Consider the following 24,494-nt stretch of genomic DNA (forward strand, 5'->3'; position numbering starts at 1 on the left):
GCCAGAGGGTGCCTGGGTCGGCCACCCCCACATCCGGGACCCGCCCCTGCCCATCCCCAACGCCCAGCCGCCCCGCTGCTCGAAGTTCACTGCCGGCCGCGCCCGGAGCCTCCCCGGGCACTATTTGGCCGGGCCCAGCCAGTCCGCCCGGGGCCGGGCGAGGGCTCCACGCCCCGCACGTCTTGCTGCACTTTATGCCGGGGGCGGGGGGAGGGGGTGCGTCTGTGCTGCAAAGACTCCCGACGGGTTTGGGGCGCTTCCCCCAACAGCAGATTCGTCCCGAGTCGAACCCTAAGCGTCCTCGGGGCCACCTCCAAGCCTTTCTGAAGAGCCGGCACCCCTCGCCGCGGTTTCCGCCCCGCGACACCCCCTCCCGGGCGGTCATTACACCCCTCAGGAAAAACTCCTAACTCCTCACGGGGCCGCACTACCCTCAGTTCGCCACCCCCCCGGGAGCCCACACGCCACCCAAGGCGCGCGCAGGGGAGACCCCCGCGCCAGCGCCAATCCCTCACGGGACAAAAATGTCCGGGCCCGTCACGGGACAGCCGCCTCCGCGCCCCACGCCCGGCGGCCGCCGCACTCTCTGCCCGGAGCGCGGACGCCGAGCGGCGCCTGCTGAGGAGGGCGCCGCTCCTCCCGGGACTCACCGTCAGCTCGGCCGCCGCAGCGGAGGGGTGAGGAACGAGCAGGGGAAGACACAATATGGCAGAGCACCGCAGCTGCTCCCGGCGGCTTCCAGTAGCCGCCTCCGGGAAGACGCGGCAACGAGCAGGCAGCGGCAGCTGCGGTGGCGGCCGCGGCAGTACCACATCCCCCTCCGGCTCTCTTCCTCCCCTCCCTCCGCCCTCCCCCGCTGCCATGGCAACGCGGCGCCAAGGAGATGAGCCCCGCCCCTCCCTCCGGTCCCCGCCTCCAGCGACCCCTTGGGAGGGGGGCTCCTCCCGTCCCTCCCTGTCCCCTCCCACCTCCTACCGGGGGGCCAGGACTGGGACCCGGCAGGCTGCCCAGGCGGCGGGTGTGGGAGGAAGGGGGATGCGGTGTCCGGAAGGGCGGGGCTCGCACGGAGAGCAGGGCGGAGACGTTGTGGGCCAGTCGGGTTTCGGGCTGAGGAGGGGCTGGGGAAGGCGGGAAAATGGAAAGGCCTCGCTTGCCCCGCGAAGGACCTATAGGAATGCGGCGGGGCGCGGCGCGGCCGCTGAGTGGCCGAGATGGGGCGGAGGCGGGTCGCGGCTGGGCGGAGCGACGGGTGGCCGCCCGGCTGGTCCGTCTGCGGAGGCTGTGCTGGGACTGCAGCGACGGCCCTCAAAAGTGCGAGCTTCTGTGGGTTTCCTCAGGAGCTTTCCGGCATTGGCCAAGCTTTGAAAGAGCTTTAGGAAGGATAAAGAACTAATAGAAACTTAAAGTAGTATCACCCTCGCTTGACTGAAATTTTGTGTGGAAACTAAGCTCAACGTGTCTGAGGTAAAAAAAAAAAAAAAGACAGGAATCAGATCCAAAATTTAATAAGCATTTACTGGGCGCTCACTAAGTGATACGGGTTGGGCTAAATTCTTTACATGCATTGTCATAACCATAGTGCTAAAATAGCATTGCCAGATAAAATACAGGTGTGCCCAGCTAAATCTGAATTTCAGCATAAGAATGTACCATTTGGGAAATACTTCCTAGTTTATTTTGTTTGTTTTTTTTTTTTTGCTAAATCTGCCAACCCTATCCTAACTGTTACTAATTCCAACTTTACAGATAAGGAAACTGAGGCATAGAAAAATAACGTGTCAAATAGAGGGTAAGTGACAAAACTAAGCCTCCATTTTACTGCTATCATTTTGATCCTGATAATTAAATCTCTGAATTCCTATATCTACATCTTCAAAAACTAGAGTAGTGATACCTATCTCACAAATGTGTTGAATGGATTTTTTTTTGAAAGGGTATATGAAAGAGACCTGGACGGTGACTGAGGCATAGTAGGTACTAACAGAAGTTCATTTCCTTCCTGAAAAATGAATGTTAACTGTATATGTGCCAGTCTCTAAGTATAAAGTGGGCAGAATATGAAACAAGCTGCCTACTGACAACTAAACAAGTCAAGCTGTGGGGGTGACAGAGATACAGAAGAATTATAGGAATCACAATATATAATAACAAAAATGGAAGTTTCATCCCCTCATTCCACAGATGAAAACACTGTTTATACGATTTGTCCAGTCATCTACTAGTTCCATTTGTTTTTCATTACACTGTCCTGGAGGGCCTCGTAGCTGCATTCAGAGTAAGAGACCACAAGGCAAATGTACAATGTGCTTCAGTTGAAGCAACAGTTGCTTCATTTGAAGCAAGAGTTGCTTCACTTTCTCCCTTAAGCTCAATCACTGTTACCCCCTCATGTGGACAAAGTCAAGGAAGTTTCTAGAGGAACAGTGTAGCAGAAAGGGAGAAGAGGTAAGAAGGAAGAAAGTTTGAGAGAAGGTGGCTTCTGGAGAGCGACAGTCTCCTCAGACCTCAGTCTTGTTTTATCTCTGCTGGTCATTGTCATGGTGGCCACTAACATAGGTCTTCATCTCCTTATAGATTATTGCACTAGTGTCTTACTTGATATATGGAACTTTAGTTTCTGTTTTTCCTTCTAATCTATTTTAAACTCAGGTGACAAAACAATCCTCCTCAATTCCAGAAGAATTGCAGAATTTGAGAACTGGAAGTTATATATACTTTAGAGATATATCATCTAGGAGCCCAATCTATCATGGATGGGAAAACAAATCCAGAAAAGTGATGTAACTTGTCCATGGTCAAATAATGAACCTACTGCATCCGCATCCACTAAGCTTTCTCTGCTGGTCCTCTCTACTGACTGATTCACCCCAGAGAGGCTGGCACATTTAAATAATCTCTGCGGGTACGGCTCAGGTCTCTTAGGAAATCTGTCACACAGTTCAGAGTCCAGGGACACTTTTATACTTAGAGGCTATTTTAGAGGGCTTTGAATATCTACCAAGGAAAAGCTCTGATTAAAAATAATAATGTTTCAGAGTGAGTAGCTTTTTCCCAGGAGTTTACAAGAGTAAAAAGTCTAGGAAACCAGAGCCTAACTCTTTAGGAAAAAAAGGATCCTGGCGTTTAAGATCTCCTGCAAAGCTTGTATTCTTTTTTTTTTTTTTAAATAAATTTATTTATTATTTGTTTTTGGCTGCGTTGGGTCTTTGTTGCTGCGCACGGGCTTTCTCTAGGTGTGGCGAGTGAGGGCTACTCTTCGTTGTGGTGTGTGGGCTTCTCATTGCGGTGGCTTCTCTTTTTGCCAAGCACGGGCTCTAGGCATGTGGGCTTCAATAGTTGAGGCATGAAGGCTCAGTAGTTGTGGCTCGCGGGCTCTAGAGCACAGGCTCAGTAGTTGTGGCACACGGGCTTAGTCGCTCCACATCATGTGGGATCTTCCCGGACCAGGGCTGGAACCTGTGTGCCCTGCATTGGCAGGTGGATTCTTAACCACTGCACCACCAGGGAAGTCCCAAAGCTTGTATTCTTCTTTCTCCAAAATACTTTAAAAGAACGTACTCATTAGTAAACTTTACTAGAAGACAAATGCATTAGAAAATATATTGTTTAAAATGCCCTCATGTTTAGGTTGAAAAGTGATAGGAACTCAAATATACATGTTTAAATTTTAAATGTATTTATCATTGTATCATGTGTATTTAACAAAAGACTGTTTGATCATGAATTGATGCGTCCAAAAGTAACCAGTTTACCAACACGGAATCTAGACTTCAAGCCCCTTGAGGTCAGTGATCATGTCTTTTTCATCCTTATAATGTAATTTCTTAGAATAGCTTTCAGAACAAAGATGATGTTCAATAGTATTTGTCAATAAAAGAAGTAACTTTCCTCACATGATATCAGAACTCGGATGCAACATTCCTAAATACTGAGATGCCACTTGGACTCAAAAGATTGTGAATGAAAGTTAATTCTTTTTTCCTTTAAGGATTGTTTTCAAAGTCCTTCTTAAAAACAACTACCTATGTTTAATCATAGCTACATTTGTATAAGCCCTGGTATTGGGATTAATTTGGACCAATCCTCCTATTGAGGAGACTAGAAAAACTCAACAAAATATTAAAAAATCAATTCAAAGGCATCAGAGAGTTAATAAGATAGGAATTACCAGGCCATGGATCTGAGGAATGATGGAGGCCCAGGGACATCCATTTATCCATTCCATAGAAGGTTGCTGGGAGGATGAGCAGGGATGAGGGACAATGATTGGAATTCAGGGTGTGCTAAGGAGGCAGGAGGAGAGCTCTGTTGAAACTCCCTTGCTTTGTACTAGGAATCCAAATGGCTACATCCTAGAAGTAAATGGGTGACATCTCATTTTCAAAACATCTCAACCCTGAGAGTGGATTAGGATAATTCCTTGAGCTAATACCCACAAGACTTTGGTGGAGGCAAACTAAAATCCTTCCTGGAGTAAAGTAATATCATGCTAGGCCTGAAGTCATTTCTACTAATAATTTTGCAAATACAAAGTCTAGTGTACAAGTAAAAGTAAGTCATACAAGGAAAAAAAATCAGCAGAAACAACAGAGAACAAAAACAGACCCAAAAGGAGTTCAGAGAGTGAAATTATCAAACAGATTTTAAAATAACAATGCTTACTATATATAAATAAATAAAACACAAGATTAATAATTTAGGCAGATAACTAGAAACTTGAAAAAAGAATCAGATGAAAATTTTAGAACCAAAAAGTTCACTAACTGAAAATAACTCAGTGAGGGGTATAATAACATATTAGACACAGATATAAAGTTAGGGAACTAGAAGATAAGTCAGAAAAAAATAGAATGAAGCACAAAGAATAAAAAGGATGGAAAATACAGAACACAGGGAAAGTATGTAGAAGATACAGTGATAAAGTTTAATATGCACGTGAATGGAATTCCAGAAGGAAAGAAAAGACAGTATTGGGCAGAAATAATATTTGAATGAATGAATCCCTAGCAGGATAAAAAAAATTTTTCAATCAACACAATTGACACATAAACACATTATGAAAAAACTGCTAAAATCCAAAGACAAAGAAAAATCTTAAGAGCAGCTAGAGAAAATAAGAATTGATCTTTAAAGAAATAAAAATTAGACTGACAACTAATTTTTTTAAAAATATTTATTTATTTATTTATTTGGTTGTGCTGAGTCTTAGTTGTGGGATACTCATTGCAGCATGCAGGATCTTTGGTGCGGCATGCAGGATCTTTGTTGCGGCATGCAGGATCTTTTAGTTGCAGCATGCGGGCTCTAGTTCCCTGACCAGAGATTGAACTTGAGCCCCCTGCTTTGGGAGTGTGGAGTCTTAACCACTGGACCACCAGGGAAGTCCCACAACTTACTTTATAACAGAACTATCTTAAGCCAGAAAATGATAGAATGATAACTTCAAAGGACTAAATATTTCTAAAATATTTTAAAAATGAAGGTAAAATTTTCAAAATAGAGTATTTGTCACCAGCAGATTGATAGTGGCATTCTTTAAGCAGAAGGAAATTATCCTAATTGTTAAATCAGAGATACATGAGGAGGGCTTCCCTGGTTGTGCAGTGGTTAAGAATCTGCCTGCCAATGCAGGGGACACAGATTCGAGCCCTAGTCTGGGAAGATCCCGCATGTCGTGGAGTAACTAAGCCCATGCACCACAACTACTGAGCCTGTGCTCAAGAGCCCGTGAGCCACAACTACTGAGCCTGCACTCTAGAGCCCACGAGCTACAACTGCTGAGCCTGCATGCCACAGCTACTGAAGCCCGCATGCCTAGAGCCCATGCTCCGCAACAAGAGAAGCCACCGCAATAAGAAGGCCATGCTCTCTGCAGCTAGAGAAAGCCCACACGCAGCAATGAAGACCCAACACAGCCATAAATAAATAAATAAATAAATTTATTTTAAAAAAAGACAGGAAATAAAGATCAATCAAAATAATAAATATGTGGATAATTCTACATGAATATTGATATTAACTATTTAAGTCAATAGTAGTAATGCCTTCTGTATTTAAAAATACACAACTGTATATATGTCAGGAGAGGGGAAAAGGAATCCAGTGTTCTAAAATCTGCATTGTCTAGGAAAATGGAAAAAGTTACAATTAATAATAGACTCTAAGTCAAGAATACATTTTGTAATCTCTACAAAAATCACTAAAGGAATGATATAAGACTATGTGTATTAGTCAAGGTTCACCAGAGAAAAAGAACTAACAGCATGTGTGTGTATGTGTGTGTGTGTGTGTGTGTGTGTGTGTGTGTGTGTGTGTGTGTAGAGTGACAGAAAGAGCTAGAGCGAGAGAGAGAGATAGAGAGAAAGACACTTATTTTAAGGAATTGGCTCAAGTGATTATGGAGGGGCTTGGAAGTCCAAAATCTACAGGGTAGTCTGACAAGCTGGAAGCCCAAGGAAGAATTGCAGTTTGAGTCCAAAATCAGTTGGCTGGCAGAATTCCTTCTTGCTCGGGGGAGATCAGTCTTTGTTTTATTAAGGCCTTCAACTAAATGGATGAAGCTCACCCATGTAATGGAGGGTAATCTGCTTTACTCAAAGTACACTAATTTTAATGTTGATCTCATCCAATAAACATTTTCACAGAAACATCTAGAATAATGTTTGACTAAATATTTGGGCACTGTAGCACAGCCAAATGACATATAAAATTAACCATCACATCATACAATTTCCAATCTAAAAGGAGAGAAGTAATGGAGTAATAAAAGGTAATCAATCTAAGATAGGACAAAACTAACAGTATACAACAGGCAAGACAAATAGGAAGTACTTAATAAGATGGTAGATTTAAATCCAAATATATTGCTAATTACATTAAGTGAAAACAGATGTTAATTTAATGAAAAAGATTTTTTTGGTTGCCTATTTTCTTTTTTAACATCTTTATTGCAGTATAATTGCTTCACAGTGGTGTGTTAGTTTCTGCTTTATAACAAAGTGAATCAGCTATACATCTACATATATACCCATATCTCCACCCTCTTGGTCTCCCTCCCACCCTCCCTATCCCACCCCTCTAGGTGGTCACAAAGCAGCGAGCTGATCTCCCTGTGCTATGTGGCTGCTTCCCACTAGCTATCTATTTTACATTTGGTAGTGTATATATATCCATGCCACTCTCTCACTTCGTCCCAGTTTACCCTTCCCCCACCCCATGTCCTCAAGTCCACTCTCTATGTCTGCATCTTTATTCCTGTCCTGCCCCTAGGTTCTTCAGAACCTTTTTTTTTTTTTTAGACTCTATATATGTGTTAGCATACGGTATTTGTTTTTGTCTTTCTGACTTACTTCACCCTGCAGGGCAGACTCTATCCATCTACCTCACCGCAAATAACTCAATTTTGTTTCTTTTTATGGCTGAGTAATATTCTATTGTATATATGTGCCACATCTTCTTTATCCATTCATCTGTCAATGGACACTTAGGTTGCTTCCATGTCCTGGCTATTGTAAATAGTGCTGCAATGAACATTGTGGTACATGACTCTTTTTGAATTATGGTTTTCTCAGGGTATATGCCCAGTAGTGGGATTGTTGGGTCATATGGTACTTCTATTTTTAGGTTTATAAGGAAACTCCATACTGTTCTCCATAGTGGCTATATCACTTTACATTCCCATCAACAGTGCAAGAGGGTTCCCTTTTCTCCACACCCTCTCCAACATTAATTGTTTGTAGAGTTTTTCATGATGGCCATTCTGACTGGTGTAAGGTGATACCTCATTGTAGTTTTGATTTGCATTTCTCTAATGATTAGTGATGTTGAGCATCCTTTTATGTGTTTGTTGGCAATCTGTATATCTTCTTGGAGAAATGGCTATTTAGGTCTTCTGCCCATTTTTGGATTGAGTTGTTTTTTTTTTGATATTGAGCTGCATGTAAATTTTGGAGATTAATCCTTTGTCAGTTGCTTCATTTGCAAATATTCTCTCCCATTCTGAGGGTTGTCTTTTTGTCTTCTTTATGTTTTCCTTTGCTGTGCAAAAGCTTTTAAGTTTCATTAGGTCCCATTTGTTTATTTTTGTTTTTATTTCCATTATTCTAGGAGGTGGGTCAAAAAGGATCTTGCTGTGATTTATGTCATAGAGTGTTCTGCCTATGTTTTCCTCTAAGAGTTTTATAGTGTCTGGCCTTACATTTAGGCCTTTGATCCATTTTGAGTTTATTTTTGTGTATGCTGTTAGGGAGTGTTCTAATTTCATTCTTTTACATGTAGCTGTCCAGTTTTCCCAGCACCACTTATTGAAGAGGCTGTCTTTTTTCCATTGTATACTGTTGCCTCCTTTATCAAAAATAAGGTGACCATATGTGTGTGGGTTTATCTCTGGGCTTTCTATCCTGTTCCATTGATCTATATTTCTGTTTTTGTGCCAATACCATACTGTCTTGATTACTGTAGCTTTGTAGTATAGTCTGAAGTCAGGGAGCCTGTTTCCTCCAGCTACGTACTTCTTTCTCAAGATTGCTTTGGCTCTTTGGGGTCTTTTGTGTTTCCATACAAATTGTGAAATTTTTTGTTCTACTCCTGTGGAAAATGCCATTGGTAGTTTGATAGGGATTGCATTGAATCTGTAGATTGCTTTGAGTAGTATATTCATTTTCACAATGTTGATTCTTCCACTCCAAGAACGTGGTATATCTATCCATCTGTTTGTATCATCTTTAATTTCTTTCATCAGTGTCTTATAGTTTTCTGCATGTCTCCTTAGGTAGGTTTATTACTAGGTATTTTATTCTTTTTGTTGCAATGGTAAATGGGAGTGTTTCCTTAATTTCTCTTTCAGGTTTTTCATCATTAGTGTGTAGGAAGGCAAGAGATTTCTGTGCATTAATTTTGTATCCTGCTACTTTACCAAATTCATTGATTAGCTCTAGTAGTTTTCTGGTGGCATCTTTAGGAATTTCTATGTATAGTATCATGTCATCTGCAAACAGTGACAGCTTTCTTCTTCTTTTCCTATGTGCATTCCTTTTATTTCTTTTTCTTCTCTGATTGCTGTGGCTAAAACTTCCAAAACTATGTTGAATAATAGTGGTGAGAGTGGACTAACTTGTCTTATTCCTGATCTTAGAGGAAATAGTTTCAGTTTTTCACCATTGAGAATGATGTTGGCTGTGGGTTTGTCATATATGGGCTTTATTATTTTGAGGTAAGTTCTATCTATGCCTACTTTCTGAATGGTTTTTATCATAAATGGGTGTTGAATTTTGTCGAAAGCTTTTTCTGCATCTATTGAGATGATCATATGGTTTTTCTCCTTCAGTTTGTTAATATGGTTTATCACATTGATTTGTGTATATTTGTGTATATTGAAGAATCCTTGCATTTGTGTATATTGTGTGTATATTGATTTGTGTATATTGAAGAATCCTTGCATTCCTGGAATAAACCCCACTTGATCATGGTGTATGATCCTTTTAATGTGCTGTTGGATTCTGTTTGCTAGTATTTTGTTGAGGATTTTTGCATCCATTTTCATCAGTGATATTGGCCTGTAGTTTTCTTTGTGACATCTTTGTCTGGCCTCATAGACTGAGTTTGGTATCAGGGTGATGGTGGCCTCATAGACTGAGTTTGTGAGTGTTCCTCCCTCTGCTATATTTTGGAAGATTTTGAGAAGGATAGGTGTTAGCTCTTTTCTAAATGTTTGATAGAATTCACCTGTGAAAGCCATCTGGTCCTGGGCTTTTGTTTGTTGGAAGATTTTTAATCACAGTCTCAATTTCAGTTCTTGTGATTGGTCTGATTATATTTTCTATTTCTTCCTGGTTCAGTCTTGGAAGCTTCTGCTTTTCTAAGAATTTGTCCATTTCTTCCAGGTTGTCTATTTTATTGGCATATAGTTGCTTGTAGTAATCTCTCAAGATCCTTTGTATTTCTTCAGTGTCAGTTGTTACTTCTTTTTCATTTCTAATTCTATTGATTAGAGTCTTCTCAGTTTTTTTCTTGATGAGTTTGGCTAATGGTTTATCAATTTTGTTTATCTTCTCAAAGAACCAGCTTTTAGTTTTATTGATCTTTGCCATTGTTTCCTTCTTTTTCCCTTATTTCTGACTTGATCTTTATGATTTCTTTCCTTCCTCTAACTTTGGGGTTTTTTTGTTCTCCTTTCTCAAATTGCTGTAGGTGTAAGGTTAGGTTGTTTATTTGAAATGTTTCTTTTTTCTTGAGGTAGGATGTATTGCTATAAACTTCCCTCTTAGAACGGCTTTTGCTGCATCCCATAGGTTTTGGGTCATCGTGTTTTCATTGTCATTTATTTCTAGGTAATTTTTGATTTCCTCTTTGATTTCTTCAGTGATCTCTTGGTTATTTAGTAATGTATTGTTTAGCCTCCATGTGTCTGTGTTTTTTACAGATTTTTTCCTGTATTGATATCTAGTCTCATAGCGTTGTGGTCGGAAAACATACATGATACAATCTCAATTATTGTAAATTTACCAAAGCTTGATTTGTGACCCAAGATATGATCTATCCTGGAAAATGTTCCATGAGCACTTGAAAAGAAAGTGTATTCTGTGGTTTTTGGATGGAATGTCCTATAAAGATGAATTAAGTCCATCTTGTTTAATGTATCATTTAAAGCTTGTGTTTCCTTATTTATTTTCATTTTGGATGATCTGTCCACTGGTGAAAGTGGGGTGTTAAAGTCCCCTACTATGATTGTGTTACTGTCGATTTCCCCTTTTATGGCTGTTAGCATTTGCCTTATGTATTGAGGTGCTCCAATGTTGGGTGCATAAATATTTATAATTGTTATATCTTCTTCTTGGATTGATCCCTTGCTCATCATGTAGTGTCCCTCTTTGTGTCTTATAATAGCCTTTATTTTAAAGTCATTTTGTCTGATATGAGAATTGCTACTCCAGCTTTCTTTTGATTTCCATTTGCATGGAATATTTTTTCCATCCCCTCACTTTCAATCTGTATGTGTCCCTAGGTCTGAAGTGGGTCTCTTGTAGATAGCATATATATGGGTCTTGTTTTTGTATCCATTCAGCCAGTCTATGTCTTTTAGTTGGAACATTTAATCCATTTACATTTAAGATAGTTATTGATACGTATATTCGTATAACCATTTTCTTAATTGTTTTGGGTTTGTTATTGTAAGTCTTTTCCTTTTTTTGTGTTTCCTGCCTAAAGAAGTTCCTTTAGCATTTGTTGTAAAGCTGGTTTGGTGGTGCTGAATTCTCTTAGCTTTTGCTTGTCTCTGAAGGTTTTAATATCTCTGTCGAATCTGAATGAGGTCCTTGCTGAGTAGAGTAATCTTGGCTGTAGGTTTTTCCCTTTCATCACTTTAAGTATGTCCTGCCACACCTTTCTGGCTTGCAGACTTTCTGCTGAATATCAGCTGTTAACCTTATGGGGATTCCCTTGTATGTTATTTGTTGTTTTTCCCTTGCTGCTTTTGATATTTTTTCTTTGTATTTAATTTTTGGTAGTTTGATTAATACGTGTCTTGGAGTGTTTCTCCTTGGATTTATCCTGTATGGGACTCTCTGCGCTTCCTGGACTTGACTGACTATTTCCTTTCCCATATTAGGGAAGTTTTCAACTATAATCTCTTCAAATATTTTCTCAGTCCCTTTCTTTTTCTCTTCATCTGGGACCCCTATAATTCAAATGTTGGTGCATTTAATGTTGTCCCAGAGGTCTCTGAGACTGTCCTCAATTATTTTCATTCTTTTTTCTTTATTCTGCTCTGCAGTAGTTATTTCCACTATGTTATCTTCCAGGCCATTCTTCTGCCTCAGTTATTCTGCTATTGATTCCTTCTAGAGAATTCTTAATTTCATTTATTGTGTTGTTCATCATTGTTTATTTGCTCTTTAGTTCTTCTAGGTCCTGGTTAAATGTTTCCTGTATTTTCTTCATTCTGTTTCTAAGATTTTGGATCATTTTTACTATCATTACTCTGAATTCTCTTTCAGGTAGACTGCCTATTTCCTCTTCACTTGTTTGGTCTGCTGGGTTTCTACCTTGGTCCTTCATCTGCTGTGTGCTTCTCTGTCTTCTCATTTTGCTTAATTTACTGTGTTTGGGGTCTCCTTTTCACAGGCTGCAGGTTCGTAGTTCCCATTGTTTTTTCTCTCTGCCCCAGTGGCTAACGTTGGTTCAGTGGGCTGTGTAGGCTTCCTGGTGGAGGGGACTGGTGCCTGTGTTCTGGGGGATGAGGCTGGATCTTGTCTTTCTGGTGGGCAAGACTGCATCTGGTGGTGTGTTTTGGGGTATCTGTGACCTTATTATGATTTTAGGCAGACTGTCTGCTAATGGGTGGTGGTGTGTTCCTGTCTTGCTAGTTGTTTGGCATAGGGTGTCCAGCACAGTAGCTTGCTGGTCGTTGAGTGAAGCTGGGTCGTAGCATTGAGATGGAGATCCCTGGGAGAGCTTTTGCCATTTGAGGTCTTTGGTGGACCAGTGTCCTGAACTCGACTCTCCCACCTCAGAGGCACAGGCCTGACACCCAGCTGGAGCACCAAGACCCTGTCAGCCACATGGCTCAGAAGAAAAGGGAGAAAAAAAGAAAGAGAGAAAGAAAAAAATAAAATAAATTAAAGTTATTTAAAAAATTAAAAAAAAAATTTTAAGTAATAAAAAGAAAACAAGGAAGAAAAAAAGAAGAGAGTAACCAAACCAAAAAAGAAATCCACCAATGATAAACAGCACTAAAACTATACTAAAACAAACAAAAAAAAAAAACGGACAGACAGAACCCTAGGAGAAATGGTAAAAGCAAAGCTATACAGACAAAATCACACAAAGAAGCATACACATACACACTCACAAAAAGAGAAAAAGGAAAATATACATATATCTATACATAAAGAAAAAAAGAGAGCAACCAAATCAATAAACAAATCTACCAATGATAGTAAACTCTAAATACTAAAGTAAGATAAACATAAAACCAAACACAAATTAGTTGCAGAAAGCAAACCCCACGTCTACAGCTGCTCCCAAAGTCCACCACCTCAATTTTGGGATGATTCATTGTCTATTCAGGTATTCCAGAGATGCAGGGTACATCAAGTTGATTGTGGGGATTTAATCTGCTGCTCCTGAGGCTGCTGGGAGACATTTCCCTTTCTCTTCTTTGTTCGCACAGCTCCTGGGGTTCAACTTTGGACTTGGCCCCGCCTCTGCGTGTAGGTCTCCTGAGGGTGTCTGTTCTTCGCTCAGACAGGACACGGTTAAAGGAACAGCTGATTAGGGGGCTCTGGCTCACTCAATCTGGGGGAAGGGAAGGATACAGAATGCGGGGTGAGCCTGCGGCAGCAGAGGCAGACATGACATTGCAACAGTCTGAGGCGCGCCTTGTGTTCTCCCAGGGAAGTTGTCCCTGGATAATAGGACCCTGGCAGTGGTGGGCTACACGGGCTCCTGGGAGTGGAGGTGTGGAGAGTGACCTGTGCTTGCACACAGGCTTCTTGGTGGCTGCACCAGCAGCCTTAGCGTTTCATGCCCGTCTCTGGGGTCCATGCTGATAGCTGTGGCTCATGCCTGTCTCTGGAGCTCGTTTAGGTGATGCTCTGAATCTGTTCTCCTTGTGTATCCCGAAACAATTGTCTCTTGCCTCTTAGGCAGGTCCAGACTTTTTCCCGGACTCCCTCCTGGCTAGCTGTGGTGCAACAGCCCCCTTCAGGCTGTGTTGACGCAGCCAACACCAGTCCTCTCCCTGGGATCTGACCTCCGAAGCCAGAGCCTCAGCTCCCAGCCACCACCCATCCAGGCGGGTGAGCAGACAAGCCTCTCAGTCTGGTGAGTGCTGGTTGGCACTGATCCTCTGTGCAGGAATCTCTCTGCTTTGCCCTCTGCACCTCTATTGCTGTGCTCTCCTCCATGGCTCCGAAGCTTCCCCGCCGCCACCCCTCATCTCCGCAAGTTAAGGGGCTTCCTAGTGTGTGGAAACTTTTCCTCCTTCACAGCTCCCTCCCAGAGGTTCAGGTCCCATCCCTATTCTTTTGTCTCTGTTTTTTCTTTTGCCCTACCCAGGTACATGGGGAGTTTCTTGCCTTTTGGGAAGTCTCAGGTCCTCTGCCAGCATTCAATAGGTGTTTTGTAGGAGTTGTTCCACATGTAGATGTTTTTCTGATGTATTTGTGGGGAGGAAGGTGATCTCCACATATTACTCCTCCACCATCTTAAAGGTCTTCCTTGGTTACCTATTACTGTGCAACAAACTGCCCCCAAATTTAGTAACTTTACCACCATTTTACCAATATTTCATGATTCTATGGGTCAGGAACTTGGATAGGACACAAAGGGAATGGCTTATCTCTGGGTGATTTTCTGCTGGGGCTAAAGCATCCCAGATAGCTTTACTCTCATGTCTGGCACATCAGTTATCATGGCTCCAATGGTGAGTGTTAGCTGGACCAGCGTGACTGAGATCATATGTATAGGGCATTGGTTCTCACCGTTGATTGGATTCTTTGATTTTTGTGCAAATAGTTTCATGACTTCTTCCTTTCCATATGCCTCTCCATGTAGTCTCTCCAGGGAGATAGGCAGACTTCTTATATACAAACTCAGGGCTTCCAAAAGGGTTAGGCTTGGAAATAGCACATTGTCACTTCTGCCACATTCTACTGGAAAGCAAATTACAGGTCCATCCCAGAGTCAAGGGGAGGGAACTATTTAAGGACATAAATATTAGGAGGTGTGATGAACCTGGGGCCACTAGTACATGTAACCAGCTAGAACAGACTGTCAGACTGGACAAAAATTCAAAATCCAACCACATGCTGTTTACAAGGGATATATCTAAACTATAAAAATGCAAAAAGTTCAAAAGAAAAGGGATGGAAAAAACTAAACCATGCAATACTACCAAAAGAAAGCTGGAATAGATTAAGTAGACTCTAAAACAAAAAGTAGTGCTAGAGATAAAGGGAGACTCTTCATAATGGTAAAGATTTAATTAGCCAGGAAGATTTTTTAATTTCTAAATTTGTATTGTTCTAATAACATAACCTCATGGTACATAAAGCAAAAATTACAGAATGACAAGGAAGAAAAAAATGACAATTTTAGTGGGAGATGTTAACATATGCAGTTACTGATAAAATAGGCAGAGAAAAATTTCAGTAAGAATATAGGTTTGAACAACACTTTTAATGAGGTTGAATATAACGGCATATTGAGTCCTTTTCTATAATCCTTTACATATGAACAAATTCATCACTTATTTTATTTCTGTTTGGGCTCATGAAGCTGGAAGAGACATCCAAGGATCCCTTTTGGAACATATCACCTGTTTGGAACACATCTGTATTTTACAGATCTGTTTACCAATGGGTACCTTTACTTCATTCATTAAGTAAGCATATTCAGTTCCTACTATGTGCCAGGCACTGTACTTAGCACAGAGACGAAAGTTATAGTTAAAATTACAGACCAGAGAGGGCAGACAGCAGAAGCAAGAAGAACTACAATCCAGCAGGCTGTTGAACAAAAACCACATTCACAGAAAGATAGACAAGATGAAAAGGCAAAGGGCTATGTACCAGATGAAGTAATAAGATAAAACTCCAGAAAAACAACTAAATGAAATGGAGATAGGCAATCTTCCAGAGAAAGAATTCACAATAATTATAATGAAGATGATCCAGGACCTCGGAAAAAGAATGGAGGCAAAGATCGAGAAAATGCAAGAAATGTTTAACACAGATCTAGAAGAATTAAAGAACAAACAAACAGAGATGAACAATACAATAACTGAAATGAAAACTACACTAGAAGGAATCAATAGCAGAATAACTGAGGTAGAAGAATGGATAAGTCACCTGGAAGACAGAATGGTGGAATTCACTGCTGCAAAACAGAATAAAGAAAAAAGAATGAAAAAAGAAATGAAGACAGCCTAAGAGATCTCTGGGACAACATTAAATGCAACAACATTCGCATTACAGGGGTCCCAGAAGGAGAAGAGAGAGAGAAAGGACCAGAGAAAATATTTGAAGAGATTATAGTCGAAACTTCTCTAACATGGGAAAAGAAATAGCCACCCAAGTCCAGGAAGTGCAGAGAGTCCCATACAGGATAAACCCAAGGAGAAACATGTCGAGACATATAGTAATCAAATTGGCAAAAATTAAAGACAAATAAAAATTATTGAAAGTAGCAAGGGAAAAACGACAAATAACATACAAGGGAACTCCCATAAGGCTTACAGGTGATTTCTCAGCAGAAACTCTACAATCCAGAAGGGAGTAGCATGATATACTTAAAGTGATGAAATGGAAGAACCTACAACCAAGATTACTCTACCCAGCAAGGATCTCATTCAGATTCGATGGAGAAATCAAAAGGTTTACAGACAAGCAAGAGCTAAGAGAATTGAGCACCACCAAACCAGCTCCACAACAAATGCTAAAGGAACTTCTCTAAGTGGGAAACACAAAAGAACCTACAAAAACAAACCCAAAACAATTAAGAAAATGGTAATAGGAACATACATATCAATAATTACCTTAAACATGAATGGATTAAATGCTCCAACCAAAAGACACAGGCGTGCTGAATGGATACAAAAACAAGACCCATATATATGCTGTCTACAAGAGACCCACTTCAGACCTAGGGACACATACGGACTGAAAGTGAAGGGATGGAAAAAGATATTCCATGCAAATGAAAATCAAAAGAAAACTGGAGTAGCAATACTCATATCAGATAAAATAGACTTTAATATAAAGAATGGTACAAGAGACAAGGAAGGACACTACATAATAATCAAGGGATCAATCCAAGAAGAAGATATAACAATTATAAACATATATGCACCCAACATAGGAGCACCTCAATACATAAGGCCACTGCTAACAGCTCTGAAAGAGGAAATCGACAGTAACAGAATCATAGTGGGGGACTTTAACACCTCACTTACACCAATGGGCAGATCATCCAAACAGAAAATTAATAAGGAAACAGAAGCTTTAAATGATACAATAGACCAGATAGACTTAATTGATATTTATAGGACATTCCATCCAGAAACAGCAGATTACACTTTCTTCTCAAGTGCACATGGAACATTCTCCAGGAAAGATCACATCTTGGGTCACAAATCAAGGCTCAGTAAATTTAAGAAAATTGAAATCATATCAAGCGTCTTTTCTGACCACAACGCTATGAGATTAGAAATTAATTACAGGGAAAAAAACGTAAAAAACACAAACACATGGAGGCTAAACAATACGTTACTAAATAACCAAGAGATCACTGAAGAAATCAAAGAGGAAATCAAAAAATACCTAGAGACAAATGACAATGAAAACACGACGATCCAAAACCTATGGGATACAGAAAAGCAGTTCTAAGAGGGAAGTTTATAGCTATACAAGCCTACCTAAAGAAACAAGAAAAATCTCAAACAATCTAACCTTACACCTAAAAGAACTAGGGAAAGAAGAACAAACAAAACCCAAAGTTAGCAGAAGGAAAGAAATCATAAAGATCAGAGCAGAAATAAATGAAATACAAATAAAGAAAAGAATAGCAAAGATCAATAAAACTAAAAACTGGTTCATTGAGAAGATAAACAAAATTGATAAACCATTAGCCAGATTCATCAAGAAAAAGAGGGAGAGAATTGAAATCAATAAAATTAGAAATGAAAAAGGAGAAGTTACAACAGACACGGCAGAAATACAAAGCATCCTAAGAGACTACTACAAGGAACTCTATGCCAATAAAATGGACAACCTGGAAGAAATGGACAAATTCTTAGAAAGGTGTAACCTTCCAAGACTGAACCAGGAAGAAATCGAAAATATGAGCAGACTAATCACAGGTAATGAAATTGAAACTGTGATTTAAAATCTTCCAACAAACAGAAGTCCAGGACCAGATGGCTTCACAGGTGAATTCTAGCAAACATTTAGAGAAGAGCTAACACCCATCCTCCTCAAACTCTTCCAAAAATTTACAGAGGAAGGACACTCTCAAACTCATTCTATGAGGCCACCATCACCCTGATACCCAAACCAGACAAAGATACTGCAAAAAAAGAAAATTACAGAGCAATATCACTGATTAATATAGATGCAAAAATCCTCAACAAAATACTAGCAAACAAAATTCAACAACACATTAAAAGGATCATACACCATGATCAAGTGGGATTTATCCCAGGAATGCAAAAATTCTTCAATATACGCAAATCAATCAATGTGATACACCATATTAACACACTGGAGAATAAAAACCGTATGATCATCTCCATAGATGCAGAAAAATCTTTTAACAAAATTCAGTACCCACTTATGATAAAAACTCTCCGGAAAGTGGGCATAGAGGGAAACTACTTCAACATAATAAAGGCCATATACAACAAACCCACAACAAACATCATTCTCAATGGTGAAAAACTGAAAGCATTTCCTCTAGGATCAGGAACAAGACAAGGATGTCCACTCTCGCCACTATTATTCAACATAGTTTTGGAAGTCCTAGCCATGGCAACCAGAGAAGAAAAAGAAATAAAAGGAGTACAAATTGGAAAAGAAGAAGTAAAACTGTCACTGTTTGCAGATGACATGATACTATACATAGAGAATGCTAGAGATGCCACCAGAAAACTACTAGAGCTAATCAGTGAATGTGGTAAAGTTGCAGGATACAAAATTAATGCACAGAAATCTCTTGCATTCCTATATACTAATGATGAAAAATCTGAAAGAGAAATTAAGGAAACACTCCCAGTTACCATTGCAAAAAAAAGAATAAAATACCTAGGAATAAACCTACCTAGGGAGACAAAAGACCTGTATGCAGAAAACTATAAGACACTGATGAAAGAAATTAAGATGATACCAACAGATGGAGAGATATACCATGTCCTTGGAGTGGAAGAATCAATATTGTGAAAATGACTATACTACCCAAAGAAATCTACAGATTCAATGCAATCCATATCAAATTACCAATGGCATTTTTTACAGAGCTAGAACAAAAAACTTTTTAAATTGTATGGAAACACAAAAGACCCCGAATAGCCAAAGCAGTCTTGAGGGAAAAAAGCGGAGCTGGAGGAATCATGCTCCCTGACTTCAGACTATACTACGAAGCTACAGTAATCAAGACAATATGGTACTGGCACAAAAACAGAAATATACATCAATGGAACAGGATAGAAAGCCCAGAAATAAACCCACACACATATGGTTACCTAATCTATGACAAAGGAGGCAAGGATGTACAATGGAAAAAAGACAGTCTCTTCAATAAGTGGTTCTGGGAAAACTGGACAGCAAATGTAAAAGAATGAAATTAGAACACTCCCTAACAGCATACACAAAAATAAACTCAAAATTGATTAGAAACCTAAATATAAGACCAGACACCATAAAACTCTTAGAGGAAAACATAGGAAGAACACTCTTTGACATAAATCACAGCAAGATCTTTTTTGATCCACCTCCTAGAGTAATGGAAATAAAAACAAAAATAAACAAATGGGACCTAATGAAACTTAAAAGCTTTTGCAAAGCAAAGTAAACTACAAACAAGATGAAAAGACAACCATCAGAATGGGAAAAAATATTTGCAAATGAATCAACGGACAAAGGATTAATCTCCAAAATATATAAACAGCTCATGCAGCTCAAAATTTAAAAAACAAACAACCCAAGGACTTCCCTGGTGGCGCAGTGGTTAAGAATCTGCTTGCCAATGCAGGGGACATGGGTTTGAGCCCTGGTCCAGGAATATTCCACATGCCGTGGAGCAACTAAGCCCGTGCACCACAACTACTGAGCCTGCGCTCTAGAGCCCATGAGCCACAACTACTCAGCCCACGTGCCACAACTACTGAAGCCTGCGTGCCTAGAGCCCGTGCTCCGCAACAAGAGAAGCCACCGCAATGAGAAGCCTATTTACCGCAACAAAGAGTAGCCCCATTCGACACAACCAGAGAAAAGCCCGTGCATAGCAACGAAGACCCAATGCAGCCAAACATAAATAAATAAATAAATTAGAAAAACAAACAAAAACAAACAAAAAAAAACCCAATCAAATATGGGCAGAAGACCTAAATAGACATTTCTCTAAAGAGGACATACAGATGGCCAAGAAGCACATGAAAAGCTGCTCAACATCACTAATTATTAGAGAAATGCAAATCAAAGCTACAATGAGGTATCACCTCACACCACTTAGAATGTGCATCATCAGAAAATCTACAAACAACAAATGCTGGAGAGGGTGTGGAGAAAAGGGAACCCTCTTGCACTGTTGGTGGGAATGTAAATTGATACAGCCACTATGGAGAACAGTATGGAGGTTCCCTAGAAAACTAAAAATAGAATTACCATATGACCTAGCAATCCCACTACTGGACATATACCCAGAGAAAACCATAATTCAAAGAGACACATGCACCCCAATGTTCATTGCAGCACTATTTACAATAGCCAGGTCATGGAAGCAACCTAAATGCCCATCGACAGACGAATGAATAAAGAAGATGTGGTACATATATACAATGGAATATTACTCAGACATAAAAAGGAATGAAATTGGGTCATATGTAGAGATGTGGTTGGATCTAGAGACTGTCATACAGAGTGAAGTAAGTCAGAAAGAGAAAAAAAAATATCGTATATTAATGAATATATGTGGAACCTAGAAAATGGTACAGATGAACCGGTTTGCAGAGCAGAAATTGAGACACAGAAGTAGAGAACAAATGTATGGACACCAAGGGGGGAAAGTGGTGGAGGGGTGGAGGTGGTGGTGTGATGAATTGGGAGATTGGGATTGACATGTATACACTGATGTGTATAAAATGGATGACTAATAAGAAAAAAAATGAATAAATACATTTTGTGAGGATGGCCAAAAAATATATATATATTACAGACCAGCAAATCAGAAAATATAATTTGGTATTGTAAGTGCAGTGATAGATCTTTACATAAGGAGCAGTGGGAACTGAGTCCTAACTCAGCCACAGATGATGCCTGAGCAAAATATGACAAAAGAAAAGACTATAGAATAGAAGTGGCAGTGTGGGGGTGGGCAGTGGCCCTGCACCTAGCAAAGCCTGGTTGTGTGAGAGGTGACTGTTCAAGTCCGAGGATTGCCAGTTATTTGGAATGCCTAGAGTATAAAAGGTTGATCGAGTTTGGGGTTATCTAGTTGCAAGAAACAGAATTCATGCCTGCTGGCTAAAGGGAAGGAGGAACGAATGTAAAAATAGGCAGGGATTACATGAGACAACTGTGGGAAGCACAGCCAACTTTACAAGAACTCCCCTTCCCCCCCTTCTCTCTCTCATTTTATGGTCTCTAGTCTTGGTGTTTCTTCATATGCCTGCTTCATTCTCTCTGCAGATTGGCTTTTCTGCTTGTTTTTTGCTTGCATGTGGCCTATGACTGTCCCAAATAGTGATCCCAGCTATCCACCACTGGCCCCCACCCAGTTTGCCCAACTTTCCTGCTTAGCAACCCACAGTTATTCCTTAACTCAGCCTCAGGGTCGCAATTCCAAATTCCCAGGGGTTGTAGTCTGACTGGTATTATTTCAACAAGCATGTAGATCAGGGGTCAGCAAACTACAGCCTGGGGGCAAGGTGGTGTGGGGGGAATCTGGCCTGACTTCCACTTCTATAAATAAAGTTATAACAGAACACAGCCAAATACATTCATTTACATATTGTCTATGGCTGCTTTGGCATTTACAAGGACAGAGTTGAGTAGTTGCAGCTGAGAACCTATGGACCACAAATCCCAAAATATGTACTATCTAGATCTTTCAAGAAAAAGTTTGCTTACCCCTGCATCAGGCAGTTGGATGTGGAGTCATAGGGCTGTGTAGAGGCTTGAGAAGGGCAGGGCGGAGGGTCAGGTCTGGTAACAGTTCCGAGAGGGGATGACCATGTCCCGCCCCGCTGCAGAAAAAGGATAATGTGGAGCAAAGGCAGCCTAGGAAGTATTTTGAGAAAAGAACTCTTTGAATGTTCTAACACAGGAAAGAAGATAATCAGTCTAAGTATGCGCTAAATTTTTTACACAAAGGGTGGGAGAGTGCAAGAGAGTTACTCCTTAATCTGGAGAAGTTCATTAAGATGCTAAATTTAGGAGAGCATGTCACAGAAACTACCTATAAATAACTCGCTTGTGGCAAATTTCCCTGACCCTCCACAGTTAGCTCTTGCTGAGATGAACTGACTGAGGCACAGTGTTCACTGTACAAACAAAGATTTTTAAATGCGTGTCCAGAAGGTTAAACATTTACCTTTCAAAAGAGGGAGAGAGGGCTTCCCTGATGGCGCAGTGGTTGGGAGTCCGCCTGCCGATGCGGGGGGCGCGGGTTCGTGCCTCGGTCCGGGAGGATCCCACGTGCTGCTGAGCGACTGGGCCCGTGGGCCATGGCCGCTGGGCCTGCGCGTCCGGAGCCTGTGCTCTGCGGCCGGAGAGGCCACGGCAGTGGGAGGCCCGCGTACCACAAAAAAAAAAAAAAAAAAAAAGAGAGAAGAGGCACTGAGAAAATGAGACAGATAGATCACTCTGGGGAAGACCTTTCATAAGCAGTCTTTAGGGTTGAGTAGAAAAACTATTAAAGTTTAAACAATCTTACAGATCATTCTAGGCCTTGCTACTCAAAGTGTGAGCTGAGCTCACTCAGCAGCACTGGCATCACCAGGGAGTTTATTAGAAATTCAGACTCTCAGGCCCCACCCCAGACCCACTGATTAAGAATCTGCATTTTTAAAGATTGCACAGATGATTCATCCACACATTAAAGTATGAGAAGCACTGAATTAGAACAGTAGTTTTCAGACCATTCTAAGTAGAACAGTTGTGGTTTTCTGTTATTTTAGTGAAATCTTATATGGAGCTCAACTCTATCAATCAAAGTGGACCTTCTCTGGTTGAAGATGGGTGGATACTGACAGGCAGAGAAGCACTGGAAAAGCCCAGGCATTTCCATCCAATGTTCCTCCAGAACACAATTTGAAAACCACTGATTTAACAGAATGAGTGGAAGTAAAATTAGAATCTTCAGGGCCAGACTCTGTCAAACTTCCAGGCCCTCTTCCACTTCTACCTCATTGAGAACGTCTACTACAATGAATCCCTGTTAGTGATAGGATATGTCCTGCCTTGAGAGAGCTGGAATTTTTAAAGACTTGAAAATCACTGATCTAGATCCCTTCTCTCAGCTTAAAGATGGGGAAACTCAGGCTCAGAATGTGACCAATGAAACTCCATTAAAATATGGCCACATTTAAAACTACACTGATTGCTAACAAAAGAGGCTGCTATGGGCTGATGTCTGTGTCCCTCCTAATTCATCTATTTGACCCCTAATGCTCAAATGTGATGGTTTTAGGAGGTGGTTTTAGGAGGTGAGAAATTTGACACATGATTAGGTCATGAGAGTAGAACCCTAAGGAATGGGATTAAGTACCCTTATAAAAGACCCCTCAGAGCTCCCTTGCCCCTTCTGCCATGTCAGATTACAGTGAGAAGATGGTAGTCTGTGAACCAGGATTCTCACCAGACACCGAATTGTGTGACTTCCCCGACTCCAGAACCATGAGAAGTAAATGTTGTTTTGTAAGCCACCCAGTCTATCATATTTTGTTGTTGCAGCTGAAATGAACTAAGACAGAGGCAAATCTGAAGCTTCAGTAATTCTCAGGAACAAGAAAGTGTTAAAATGCCATTTTCCTTTTTATTTAGCAGTGAAGTGGAGAGACAGTGTGTGCAGTTTTTAAAAGCCCTAGATTTAGACAGGTTCAGGTTTGAATCCTGGCTCAGCTACTTCCCAACCCACGCAAAATAGTTCAACATTTTCTAAACCTCTTCATGTCTAATATTATTTTTAAATAAACAACTGAAAAGTCAACCTACTTCAATTTTAGAAATTGCCTAAAAGGATTGCACGTGTGAAGCTAGAGAAAACTGTTTTCTTTTCCACTGCTGGAGGAGTAAAACAAATTTATCTGCAGCAACAGGCTATCTAATAAATAGTTTCTTCAAAATTAAATACTGCAGTTGTGAAAATGGTTCTTGATAAATGAGGCAAATGTTTAGGGAAGGCAGAGAGTATTAAGGAGATTCCAAATTATATTATAGCAAATGCAACTTTTTGATCCACAGCAGTGTTGCATTTGGAGTCAGGCATTTTTAGTAACTATGGTCCATTGCCTCACTCTATCTTTCTGATTGTGCAACTCCCAAACCTTGGAGTCATCCTTGGTGCCTCTGTTTCTCTCATAACTTCAAAATATATCTAGAATCTGACCCCTTCTCCCTACCCCTACTGCCACCACCTTGATCAAGACCTCAGTCATCTCTCACCGAATGACTTTAATAGCCTCCCAACTCCCTGCATCTACTCTTGCCCCCCATGCAGTATTCTTACCACAGCAGTCAGAGTGATCCTCTTAAAAAATCTGTCAGTTCATGTTACTCCTTAGC

General features: G+C 40.7%; 1 protein-coding gene and 1 long non-coding RNA gene across 3 annotated transcripts in view; one reads left to right on the forward strand and one right to left on the reverse strand.

The window, feature by feature from the left end:
- Positions 1-898, reverse strand: part of FOXN2 (forkhead box N2) — a 55,980-nt gene extending 55,082 nt beyond the window's left edge. Inside the window, exon 1 of the mRNA XM_060026660.1 lies at positions 651-898. The gene's annotated coding sequence lies outside the window, so the exon portion shown is untranslated. The remainder of the gene's footprint in view (positions 1-650) is intronic.
- A 383-nt stretch (positions 899-1,281) lies between these two features.
- LOC132434921 (uncharacterized) overlaps positions 1,282-24,494 on the forward strand; it is a 321,045-nt gene continuing 297,832 nt past the window's right edge. For both annotated transcript variants that reach the window (XR_009521452.1, XR_009521453.1), the window contains exons 1-2: positions 1,282-1,464; positions 1,747-1,789. This is a non-coding gene — a long non-coding RNA (uncharacterized lncRNA). The remainder of the gene's footprint in view (positions 1,465-1,746; positions 1,790-24,494) is intronic.

Source organism: Delphinus delphis, chromosome 12 (genome assembly GCF_949987515.2).
Source record: "Delphinus delphis chromosome 12, mDelDel1.2, whole genome shotgun sequence".
NCBI classification, from domain to species: Eukaryota; Metazoa; Chordata; class Mammalia; order Artiodactyla; family Delphinidae; genus Delphinus; species Delphinus delphis.